Source organism: Rhinoraja longicauda, chromosome 21, assembly GCF_053455715.1.
Source record: "Rhinoraja longicauda isolate Sanriku21f chromosome 21, sRhiLon1.1, whole genome shotgun sequence".
NCBI lineage: Eukaryota > Metazoa > Chordata > Chondrichthyes > Rajiformes > Arhynchobatidae > Rhinoraja > Rhinoraja longicauda.
In genome coordinates this window covers 34,249,981-34,263,066 of record NC_135973.1, presented here as the reverse complement: position 1 = coordinate 34,263,066, position 13,086 = coordinate 34,249,981, and positions in this window count along the sequence as shown.

Sequence of the window (13,086 nt, the reverse complement as noted above, 5' to 3'; positions counted from 1 at the left end):
CCTTCCTGCAGCCTGGTAACCAGAAGTGAACCCGATACTCTAGCTAAGGCATGACTTATGGTTCACACAGTTCCAGCACGAAAGTGGTGCAGATGGTAGAGCTGTTGCCTTACAGTTGCAGTGACCTGGAATCAATCGTGGTATGACCCTGTGGGTTTTATTTAGGTACTCCAGTTTCCTTCCATATCCCAAAGACATCTGGATCACTGTAAATTGCTCATAATATAGAATCTGAAGGGAGGGGTATTTGATGGGAATGTGGTGGAAATGGAATGAGATAGTGGTTGGTACAGACCTGTTAGGATGAAGATCCTGCACTATGCGAGTCTCTGCTCTTATATTTTATACCTTGGCCAATAAAAACAAGGTCTAATGACCTTTCCTAACCATCTTTATTAATCTATTACATTTCGGATTCTGTTAACATAAATTCCAAGATTTTACTGTTCTTCCGTATTCTCAGTATCACCAGCACCATGGATAGTTTTTGTTTATTTGTTTGGAACCAACTTGGATAAGGGTAAGGTCCTGATTGAGCTTTGATAAAGAACATAAAGGAAAGGTGATCATGAAGGTAGACACAAAATGCTGGAGTAACTCAGTGCGACAGGCAGCATCTCTGGAGAGAAGGAATGGGTGAGGTTTCGGGTCGAGACCCTTCTTCAGACTGATGTCCGGGGAGTCAGAGATACCAAGACAGTAAGACTGGTCCCCCTTCCCAGTTTTCCCACCAGTCTGACTGTCTCCATCTACATTCTATCTCTGTCCCGCCCACTCCCCTGACATCAGTCTGAGAAGGGTCTCGACCCGAAACATCGCCCATTCCTTCTCTCCAGAAATGCTGCCTGTCCCGCTGAGTTACTCCGGCATTTTGTGTCTACCTTCGATTTAAACCAGCATCTGCAGTTCTTTCCTACACAAGGTGTTCATGAATCTGGGACCTACAACATGCGATAAGGTCATAAGGTCACAAGTGATAGGAGCAGAATTAGACAACCTGAAACGTCAGTCTGAAGAAGGGTCTCGTCCCGAAACGTCATCCATTCCTTCTCTCCAGAGATGTTGCCTGTCCCGCTGAGTTACTCCAGCATTTTGTGTCTATCTTCATCTAAAATGTGGCCTTCTTGGTGAACCTAGAACTGCTGCTGTCAGAGTGATGGGACTCCCACAATGCTATTCAAGATTTCAAGATTTCAAGATCAATTTATTGTCACATGTACCAATTAAGGTAAAGTTAAATTTGAATTACCATATAGCCATACTAAGTGACAAGCAACAGCCACATAAAATAAAATTTAACATAAAAATTCACCAGCGGATTCCACATCCCTCACTGTGATGGAAGGTAATAAGGAATCACCTTCCTCTTTGTTCACCTGCGGTCGGGGCTGTTGAACCATCCTCATTCGCTGCTGCCGACTGTCCAAGCCCTATTGAGGGGGACGTTCCTGGATTTAGACCCATTGATGGTGAAGGAATGGTGATATATTTCCGAGGCTGGACTGTGTGTGACTTGGAGGTGAACCTGCAAGGTTTGGTATTCCTGAAGCCCTTGTCCTTGGTGCTGTGGGCGTAGTCTAGGTGCACTAACTGCAGTGCATTTTGTAAAAGATTCACACTGCAGTCATCAAACATCAGTTGCGGAAAGAATGAACATTTAAGCTAGTCGGGAGTGTAACAATCAAGTAGACCCTTTACCCGGCACGCTGTTGAGCTGTTTGAATGTTTTTGTTTTGTTTAGTTTTGAGAAACAGGCCCTTCGGCCCACCGAGTTCGTACTGACCAGCGATCCCCGCACATTAACACAAGGCTGCACATATAAGGGACTATTTTTACATTCACACCGAGCCAATTGACCTACAAACCTCTACATCTTTGGAGTGTAGGAGGAAAATGGAGAACTTGGAGGAATCAGGTCACAGGGAGAATATACAAACCCTGTACAGACAAGCACCCGTGGTCAGGATAGAACCAGGGTCTCTGACACAGTAAGGCAGAAGCTCCATCGCTGTGCCACCGTGCTGCCCATGGAGTTACATGCACACATGCAACCTATTGCCGATGTTGTCGGTGGTCAAATAGCTTTGTGGGTTTTCTTTGTAGGATGCCTGGAGTCCAATCTGGTCTAGAGTCCCGAGATCCAGCATGGAAAATGGCCCTTCGGCCCACTGGGTTCATGCTGACCATCAGTCGCCTGTTCACACGTGTTCGAGGTTATCCCACTTTTGTATCTACTCCCTTTCACACTTGGGGCAATTTACAAAGGCCAATTAAAATACAATCCCACATGTCTTTGGGAAATGGGGGGGGGTACCGGAACACCCAGAGGAAATCCACAGGGGGAGAACATTCAAACTGCACTGACAACACCCAAGGTCGGGATGGAACCCGGGTCTTTGGCGATGAGAGGCAGCAGCTCCACCAACTGTGCCACTATACCTACCCTCTGACCAGCACTTGTAGCCACAGTATTTATCTGTATGCTTTTAAATTATAAAAGCAAAGACAAATCTGTTGCATAGGATCGTACAGCAAGGGAGGACATTGTACATCCCTTTGTGACCGTGACAGCTCTTTGGAACGAGCCATGTAATTGTTTGCATCCGGCAATTCATTCCTCTGTTGCTGCGGGTTTTCCCGTCTCAAAATGCAGCCAGTTTCAGCAGCAATGAACGCCATAAGCCGGCTGGGCAACATTAGTTAATCTGTGTAATGTCACCGCAGAGATACCACTGAAACTTTATCTATGCCACTTTGTCATAACATCCCCAATTTTCAATCAAAAATGGTGTACCGCTTGCTAATTACGAATAAATAATTATAGTCATACAATTCCTCTGTACGTTTTGTCCAGATAAACAAGGACATTCTGATTTGCAAGCAGGATAATTGTGTTCATGCAGTGAAAGTAAACAATGAAAGCTCGTAACTCCAGACAAAGGATTGAATTAAACAGGAACATTGGTACTTGAATATTAAAAAAGGAATGTCTAAATTCCAATGGTATGAATATTGATTTCTTTAACTTCAAGCAATCCCTGCACTCCCTCTCCCTCCACATCTCCCTCACCCAAGTCTCACCAGCTTCTAGTTCTCACATAGCAAATATCTAACAATGGCCTGTTTCCTTTATCATCGTTACTTTTTCGTATATCTTTCATTCATTTGTTCTACATCTCTCTACATCACCGTCTATATCTCTCATTTCCCACTCCCCTGACTCTAGTCTGAAGAAGGGTCTCGACCCGAAACGTCACCTGTTCCTTCTCTCCAGAGAAGCTGCCATGTCCTGCTGAGTTACTCCAGCATTTTGTTGCGTCTATCTTGTGTCTAAATTACAATTGTGTAATAGTGTTGGCTGGTCCTGCAAACATAATGTACATTCTTTTTTTGGACCTTTTCATTACAACCAGCATTTATACATCACCACATTCCACACAAAAATTTGGAGAAATAGGTCTCATTTGTCTCACTTCACATCATGGTTGTGTAAGTAAGGATCCAATGGGAAGACGATGGAGTCTGGATATTCGGATCGTGGGGTCGTGGTCAAAGGGTAGGTATAAGGATGTGTCCGAGGCCTGGTGCCTGCCCTCAGCTCGGTAAAGGTCGGCCTGCAAGACTACAACAGCACTTCCCTCGTCGGTGGGTTTAATGACGACGTTGGGATTGTTGCTGAGTGAGCATATGCATTCAGAGGGGGTGAGATCGGAGTGGGTAAGGGGACTGGAGAAGTCAAGAAGGTTGGTGTGCAGGAAGGAACTGCAGAAGCTGGCTTAAACCGAAGATAGACACAAAAAGATGGAGTAACTCAGTGGGACAGGCAGCATCTCTGGAGAGAAGAAATGGGTTGAGATCCTTCTTCAGACTAAAGAAGGGTCTCGACTCGAAATGTCACCCATTCCTTCTCTCCGGAGATGCTGCCTGTCCCACTGAGTTACTCCAACGTTTTGTGTCTATCAAGAAGGTTGACGTCGTGCCAAATAATCCAAGTGTTGGAAATAAAAAGGCCGGCAGGGGTCCAAGAGGAGGAGGGATTGTGGAGACGGGAGAAGGGGTCGTCACCAGGAGGCAAGGACTCCTGACCAGAGAAAAGGCCTGGATTTAGAGGAGATTTCGAGTTCAACATCATGGTGAGCTCGGAACCCATTGAGGTGTGGGCATAGAGGGACAAACGTAAGACCTCTGCTGATGACTTATCATTCGGCATTGGAAAGAAGGAGGTCATAGGGTATGGTGTCTGAAGGGTCCCGACCCAAAACATCACCTATCCATGTCTTCCAGAGATGCTACCTGACCCGCTGAGTTACTGAAGCACTTTGTAGTTTTGTTTTATCTTCCTCGTACTGTCTTGAATGGCAATTAGTTAAACATCTTCTTTTCAAAATGCTTTGGAAGACCTTTCTGTACCAGGGAAGAGCTGCAGGGTGTAAATTGTTGGCCACCCTTGAAAAATGATAGTGGATAACTGTGTCTGGAGATGTTTGGTTGATGACCAGATATCCTCTCACGTTCCCGACAGGATGCTGATGACAGTCTCTCTGCAATGTTATCACCCAGAAATTGCGTTGCAAGGTTCAACATTTTTATGTGTGATGTAAAGAAAATGAATGCAATATCCATTTCTGCACAGCACCTTCCTGGAGGTTTTAGCAAGGTCTCCCATTCGTTGAATTCACAGTGGCTGTTGGGGAAGCAGAAGCAAACAAGACACAACTAATCTCACAGCCATGGATAGCATGACCCAGTTGTGGGTCCAGACCTTGCCTGGAAGGTGAACACTCGTTCTTGTGGTTTATAAAGGTCCATTCCTGCAACCGATGCCCCAGAGGAGCCGGCCAGTAAAAAACCCACTTTGTTCTCCTGCAAAGTCCTGAAGATACCTTTCTTCAAATTATTGCTTTTGTTGGGAGTTGCCCAATGTTATGATTCACGTTCCCCCTGCCCACCTCCAGGTTACATTGGGAATACATGACACCCATCCCTATAAACCCTTCCCTCAATAACCACTTGTCATTCAAGGACAAGTCTCCTCTCAAGGCACCGTACAAACTCAAGCACTGGGTCCTTCACTTCTTGAGCTGTCTTCATGGCAGGAGATGGCTTCATACAAGACTGGATGCACATCATGTTTTAGGTGCATGTACGTATGTGCCCAAGGCTAGTGATTCCCATTTAGATTGCATTAGATGCATTGATTTTCACAAGCTTTAGAATATTGCTCGCTCAAATAGCAAAAGGCTTAGATAGCGTGGATGTGGAGAGGATGTTTTCACTAGTGGGAGAGTCTAGGACTAGAGGTCAGAGCCTCAGAATTAAAGGACATTCCTTTAAAAAGGAGATGTGGAGGAATTTCTTTAGTCAGAGAGTGTTGAATCTGTGGAATTCTTTACCCTAGAAGGCTGTGGAGGCCGTCAATGTATATTTTTAATGAAGAGAAAGATAGAATCTTGATTAGTACAGTTGTCGGGGTTATGGGGAGAAGGCAGGAGAATGGGAAAGATAGATCAGCCATGATTGAATGGTGGAATAGACTTGATGGGCCGAATGGCTTAATTCTGCTCCTAACACGTATAATCTTATGACCTCACCCAACACCTCAGTCAAAATTGCCATGGTTTTCCAGGTATGTGGTTAAGAATTTCTATTCGTAATACAAAAATCTGTTGCCATTCCATTTGTTGATGCAACCTCAGAGGATCTGGGTCGTCATCTAATAATCCAGAAATCAGTGTATAATTGGGATTAATGTAATCATTGAATTATGGTAATTATAGCTAATTTCCTTCATCAGATTATATTAATTAGAAAATAGACTTTATTGCAGACACTGAAACCAATATCTTCATAAACTCAAAGGATATTAAGGATAATGTGAATAAACATGCTAATTAGATTCCTTTGATCTCTCTGGATGTGTTTACTTTAATTTAACTTTTGCTAGTTGGTCTGAGTTTTTCTGGAGCATCTGATGCATGCTAATTGGTTAAAGGTTCTCAGGCTTATTTACTATTTACTTCATTAAAATATTCCACCTAAGCATCAAATTTCCTACATTTAATTAAAATAAATAATGTGCCATTGTGTTCTTGATCAGTTAAACAGCCCTGAATTTTTCCTGAGCTTCCAAACTATATTATTTTTATCAATAAGTTACCAATGTCAATTTTACGATGCCACCACAGGAATCCTAATAAGTTCAGATCAGATTTGGAGCTGTCATTTCGGGTGAATTTGGGATCGATTTACAATGTTTTTGATAATTTCTCCTAATGACAACTCAAATAACACTTTTATTTCCCACATGCTTTCATTAATTTCATTTAATGAATGAAATACTGAATAATGAATGAATAACTTTCATTTAAATAATACTTTCATTTCCCACATTTAATACTTCATTGCAGGACATTTAATAAATTATGTTAGAAAGGTTTCCGATCTTCAACGGGTCTTGTGAACCAAACAAGTTTAATGAGGGTCATGGTGTTGATTGCCTTCAGAAATCTTTAACTTTTGTGAGTCACAAGCACTGTTTTTGTGCTGTGGAAGCATTTGTGACCTTTTAGACTATAATTACACACCGAGCTAATATCTTGTTAATATCTTTGTCCTTTGTTAGCTGCAGAAACCACCAACCCAGTATCAGGATGCTGGAGATGGCCGCGGTGGAAAGATGAAGGGGTGAGTCGGTGACTGCGAACTCCCGCCCTGCTCCCTTGGAAAGCGCCCCACAGTTTTGTGGTCTGTCTGGGAAGAGGGACATGGCGACCTTGTTGCAGGAAGTTCACAAGTTCACCAGTTATAGTAGAATTAGGCCATTCAGCCCATCGAGTCTACTCCGCCATTCAATCATGTCTGATCTCTGCCTCCTAATCCCATTTTCCTGCATTCTCCCCGTAACCCTTAACACCCGTTTTAATCAAGAATTTGTCAATCTCTGCCTTAAAAATATTCACTGACTTTCACAGCCCTCTGTGGCAGTGTTCCACAGATTAACGACCCTCTGACTAAAGAAGTTCCTCCTCACCTCCTTCCTAAAAGAGTGCCCTTTAATTCTGAGGCTATGACCTCTGGTCCTAGACTCTCCCACCAGTGGAAACATCCTTTGCACATCCACTGTGTCTATGCCTTTCATTATTCTGTAACTTTCAATGAGGTCCCCCCTCAACCTTGTAAACTCCAGCGAGGAAAGTGGGAGAGTGGGTGCAGGAGGCAACAGAAGGCACAGTTGCAGTGGTCGCACTTATATTATGACAATACTCACTGGGCGTTGGAGGGAAAGGTCTACCAGAGGCCTTACACCAGCCAGGTGAGTGAACAGATTGTACACAGCCCACAGCAGCAGTGTGGAGTGGTGGCGACAGAAATGTACTGGGTCAGGTTGACTCTTATATCATCAATCCAGTGCCAGAAGGATACCAGGCTTTAGACAATAGACAATAGGTGCAGGAGGAGGCCATTCGGCCCTTCGAGCCAGCACCGCCATTCAATGTGATCATGGCTGATCATTCTCAATCAGTACCCCGTTCCTGCCTTCTCCCTATACCCCCTGACTCCGCTATCCTCAAGAGCTCTATCTAGCTCTCTCTTGAATGCATTCAGATAATTGGCCTCCACTGCCTTCTGAGGCAGAGAATTTAAAGCGATGAGATACGAAATTGCTAACAATCAGACTTTACCAAGACTTGAAAATTGCAAGATGATGCCAGAACATAATGACTCTTTGCCTGCCATCCCTGAAAAGGATCTATTCACACCAGTTTCACCCTTACCTGTGCACAATTGCACTCGTGTAGGGTATGATTGGACTAGATCGCATGAAAAACAAGCTTTTCATTGTATCTTGGTACATGTTGCCGTAAATGCAACTAAAAGCTCAACAAAACTAAATCATTCTTCTTACCGAGGCCACATCACAAGATTAGAAATTGTTTAGCCAGAGCAGAACACACTTCTCGGCATCTGCGAGCAATGGCGTCTTGCACTTCTTGTGCTATTTGTGCGTAGTGGTGGAAAGGTTGGTGGAAACAGGGCCGCGACGTGAACACTCTTTCCTCGACCCCCAACTTAATCATTGATCACTGCTAAGAATTCTTTGCAAGTCCACAGCAGGCTTTGGAAACTGAAGATTCACATCACTGGAGTTCTGCCCGCAAAGGGAAACTAGTGAATGTTGATCAGCAGGAGGGTTTGAGGATCCCCTTGGTAGATTGTGCGGGGTCACAGCATCCAATCTCCAACCATGCACATTGCCAATAACCAAAGAGGGATTGAATGACATAATATCCGGCTTGACACTATGGCCAATTAGTATTTGGTTTCATCCTGGTGGAGAAGCCGCAGGTTTGCCAGTAGATCCAACAAAGGCCCTGGAGATCATTTATGAAAGGAATAATCGAAAGAAGAGCCTACAATGGTCCATTGTTGGGTGTGCAAACGTTGATAAGGAGTGGATATAAATCGTGAAACTCAGCAGGATGGCAGTGAAACTAGTAGGACCACTAGGCAGGGGGGCAGTGCTGCCCGGGCTCACCAGAGCCCCGCTCTGACACCCCTGTAAAAGAAAGCCTAAATAAACTGCGGGGGATTTAAACTAGCGGGGAGTTTAACAGCGGCCCCTCTGGCACCAGTGACAACTCCGGCACCTAAACATCAGCACTGCAACACTGGCACAAGGGTGGGGGAGTGACGGAGAGAGGGGAAATACAAGAGTTATTTGAACTTAGAGAAATCAATTTTCACTTATATTATGACAATACTCACTGGGTTTAAAGCCCAGTGGGATGAATATTAATTTCTCTAATTTCAGGTAACCCTTGCATTCCCTCTCTCTGTGTCTCTCACCCACTGTAGCCATGCTACGAGTGTCAATGTCGTCCTGCTTAGTTTCACTGTTCGTATCCACTGGTTATTACTTTTTCCACAGCCAACAATTAACCATTGTGGGCTCCACCTTTCCTTGATCACCATTGCTGCCTTTGATTTGTTCTTTTCATACCTTTCATTCATTTTGTTCTTTATACCTTTTCATATCTCTAATTACCCTCTCCCCTGACTGTAAACTCTTTGCCACAGAGGGCTGTGGAGGCCAAGTCCGTGGATATTTTTAAGGCAGAGATAGACAAATTCTTGATTAGAATGGGTGGCAAGGGTTATGAGGAGAAGGCAGAAGAATTGGATTAGGAGGCAGAGATCAGCCATGATCGAATGGCGGAGTAGACTCGATGGGCCAAATGGCCTAATTCTACTCCTATAACCTGTAAAACTTGTGAACTTCTAAACCAACATCTGCATTTTCTTTCCTACATGATCTAAAGCAAATGAGAGCAACTGCAGCCAATATCCCCCAGAATCTAGGAATAAATGTGATACTATGAGATTTATTCACAAAATGCTGGTAGCTCAGCATGTCAGGCAGCATCTCAGGAGAGAAGGAATGGGTGACGTTTTGGGTCGAGACCCTTCTTCAGACTGTGAGATGATCTTCGCCGTGGTTACCTTCTTCATACTATGAGATGATCTTTGTCATGGTTACCTGTTCCTCAAACTCAGCGCAGGTGTGTGAATGGCACCCACCTCCGATGTGCTGTAGGAAACAGCTACTGACACGTTTCCAACTGGTTTGCACACATGCTTACTCATGCAGATGTCAGGATACAAGATAGACACACAATGCTGGAGTAACTCAGCAGGACAGGCAGCGTCTCTGGAGAGAAGGAATGGGTGACGTTTCGGGTCGAGACCCTTCCTCAGACTGGATACAAGACCGAGCTGCCCCTCAACCTCCGGTGCTAATACAGGGTAATCAGAAAGAACCATCACCAAAGACTAATTTCAACCCATCTGCATGGTTGATACCATCGCAACAATAATCAGCCACCCTTCACAAACTTAAAACCCATAAGAAGAATTTGGAATAAATTAGTAACGTAACGAACTGCAGTATTTCTTCTGTCGTTCAACTGGGGAGAAAAATGTGACACTTACTGAACAACCTGAAAATATTCCATTATTAATCACTTTTAATTACATGCATATCAGATTCCCTAAAGAAAACTAATTAATTGCAATCATATACACAAGCACAAGCAGTTTATTTTTATTATACCATAAGTGAGAAAATAGCTGAGAAATTTCAGACATAAACTTATGAATTGACTAACTGCTAACGAATATTCATGCAGACATCTCACTATCAAAATAACTTTCAGAAAATAATTATGATTAATGCTTTCCCTATTCTTGTTTTGGATAATGCATTTTGCACTGACAAATTCACAGGGAACAGCCTGAGCTCAGACACTGAATAAAAATGCTGTAAAACTGGAAACTAGAGGAGATACGGAGATGTAAGTGAAGCAAGTACCTTGAGCCGGGTTTCAACGAGGATCCACAACCAAAAAGAATGCGCATTGGACTCTGCTTTAAATTGTAAAATCAAATCGACTAATCAGTCACTTAAAATTAGCATGCAGGCACAGCAAGCAGTGAAGAAAGCTAATGGCATGTTGGCCTTTATGACAAGAGGAGTTGAGTATAGGAGCAAAGAGGTTCTTCTGCAGTTGTACAGGGTCCTAGTGAGTCCGCACCTGGAGTACTGTGTGCAGTTTTGGTCTCCAAATTTGAGGAAGGATATTCTTGCTATTGAGGGCGTGCAGCGTAGGTTCACTAGGTTAATTCTTGGAATGGCGGTACTGTCGTATATTGAAAAACTGGAGCGACTAGGCTTGTATACACTGGAATTTAGAAGGATGAAAGGGGATCTTATTGAAACATATAAGATTATTAAGGGATTGGACACGTTAGAGGCAGGAAACATGTTCCCAATGTTGGGGGGAGTCCAGAACCAGGGGCCACAATTTAAGAATAAGGGGTAGGCCATTTAGAACGGAGATGAGGAAAAACCTTTCACTCAGAGAGTTGTAAATCTGTGGAATTTTCTGCCTCAGAAGGCAGTGGAGGCCAATTCTCTGGATGCTTTCAAGAGAGAGCTGGATAGTGTTCTTAATAATAGCGTAATCAGGGGACATGGGGAGAAGGCAGGAACAGGGGAACTGATTGAGAATGATCAGCCATGATCACATTGAATGGCGGTGCTGGCTCAAAGGGCTGAATGGCCTACTCCTGCACCTTTTGTCTATTGTCTATTGTCTATAAATTTCCAACCTCTGCCTACTAATTCACCCTGTCTATTTTACTTTAACCAATTGCCAACTGACCCGTTGAGTTCCTCCAGCACTTTGCCTATTGCTCAGGATTCCAGCATCTACAATTCCCCGTGTCTTCACTTCACACTTATCAGATTTAAATTCCATCTGCCATTGCACTGCCCAAATTACCGAACGATCAATAACATTTTCTCAGATTGCCCTCCCATCAACAACAATTTTCATGTAATCCTTAAAGTTACTAATCATACTTCCTAGGTTGGCATCTAAATCGTTAATGTATGTATCGTACAGTAAGGGTCACAGCACTAATAGCAGGGCAAGAGCAGTCTAAATCTCCAGTGTAGGAATTGGAAAGAATTGCAGAAAGCCTCAGTTCAAAATTGATAAGACACGGGGTGAGGCCTCGTGGTACAGCGGTTGAGCTGCTGCTTTACAGCGCCAGAGATCCGGGCTCGATCCTGACTACAGATACTTGTCTGTACGGAGTTTGTACGTTCTCCCTAAGGCCTGCATGGGTTTTCTCCGAGATCGTTGGTTTCCTCCCACACTCCAAAGGTGTACAGGTTTGCAGGTAATTGCCTTGGTATAAATGTAAACTGTCCCCTAATGTGTGCAGGAAAGCATTAGTGTACGGGGATCGCTGGTCGGCATGGGCCTGTTTCTGTGTTGTTTCTATAAACTAAACTAAACTAAGGGAAAATTTGGTTCTGCAGTGAGGCTGGTGAGATCAGTGTTCCCTCTGTATCTTGTGACTGAGACTGTTTCATGCTCCAACAAGATTATGGCTGGACTTCTGAACTAATTTCATTTTCAAGCCTTTCTTCATATTCCTGATTCTCTGAACCAAAAAGTCTGCATATCTCAGGGTTGGCTATCCACAGCTATTTGGAACCAATAATTATAAATATTCTCAGATATCCTTAATTTCCTTACCCAGCTGAAAAATGTACCAGCAGTATGAATATTGATTTCTCTAACATCTAGTAACTCTTGCATCCCCGCGCTTTCTGCCCCTCCCCAACCCTAGTCAATCTACTAGTTTCACTGTCGTTCTTGTGAGTTTCATTGGCTGTATAACTCGTTAACTCCTACCCAACAGCCAACAGTGGATCGTTTCCTTGATCATCATTACGTTTTTGCATATCTTTCATTGATTTGTTTTATATCTCTCTATAACATCATCTATACCTCTCCTTTCCCTTCCCTCTGACTCTCAGTCTGAATATGGGTCTCGACCCGAAATGTCACCTATTCCTTTTCTCCAGAGATGCTGTCTGACCTGTTGAGTTACTCCAGCTTCTTGTTCAAAATAAAACATCAAACTGTTTGAACTTTTCAATTGACTTATCATCCACAGCGTTTTGGTGGAGAAAGTACCAGACTTCCACCGTCTCCTAATTTGAGGAAGGGCGTCCTTGCTATTGATGCAGTGCAGCTTAGGTTCACCAGGTTAATCCCTGGGATGGCGGGACTGTCATATGAGGAAAGATTGGAAAGACTAGGCTTGTATTCACTGGAGTTTAGAAGGATGAGAGGGGATCTTATAGAGACGTATAAAATTATAAAAGGACTGGACAAGCTATATGCAGGTAAAATGTTCCCAATGTTGGGGGAGTCCAGAACCAAGGGTCACAGTCTTAGAATAAAGGAGAGGCCATTTAAAACTGAGGTGAGAAGAAACTTTTTCACGCAGAGAGTTGTCAATTTGTGGAATTCGCTGCCACAGAACGCAGTGGAGCCAAATCACTGGATGAATTTAAAAGAGAGTTAGATAGAGCTCTAGAGGCTAGTGGAATCAAGGGATATGGGGAGAAGGCAGGCACGGGTTACTGATTGTGGATGATCAGCCATGATCACAATGAATGGCGGTGCTGACTCAAAGGGCCAAATGGCCTCCTTCTGCACCTATTTT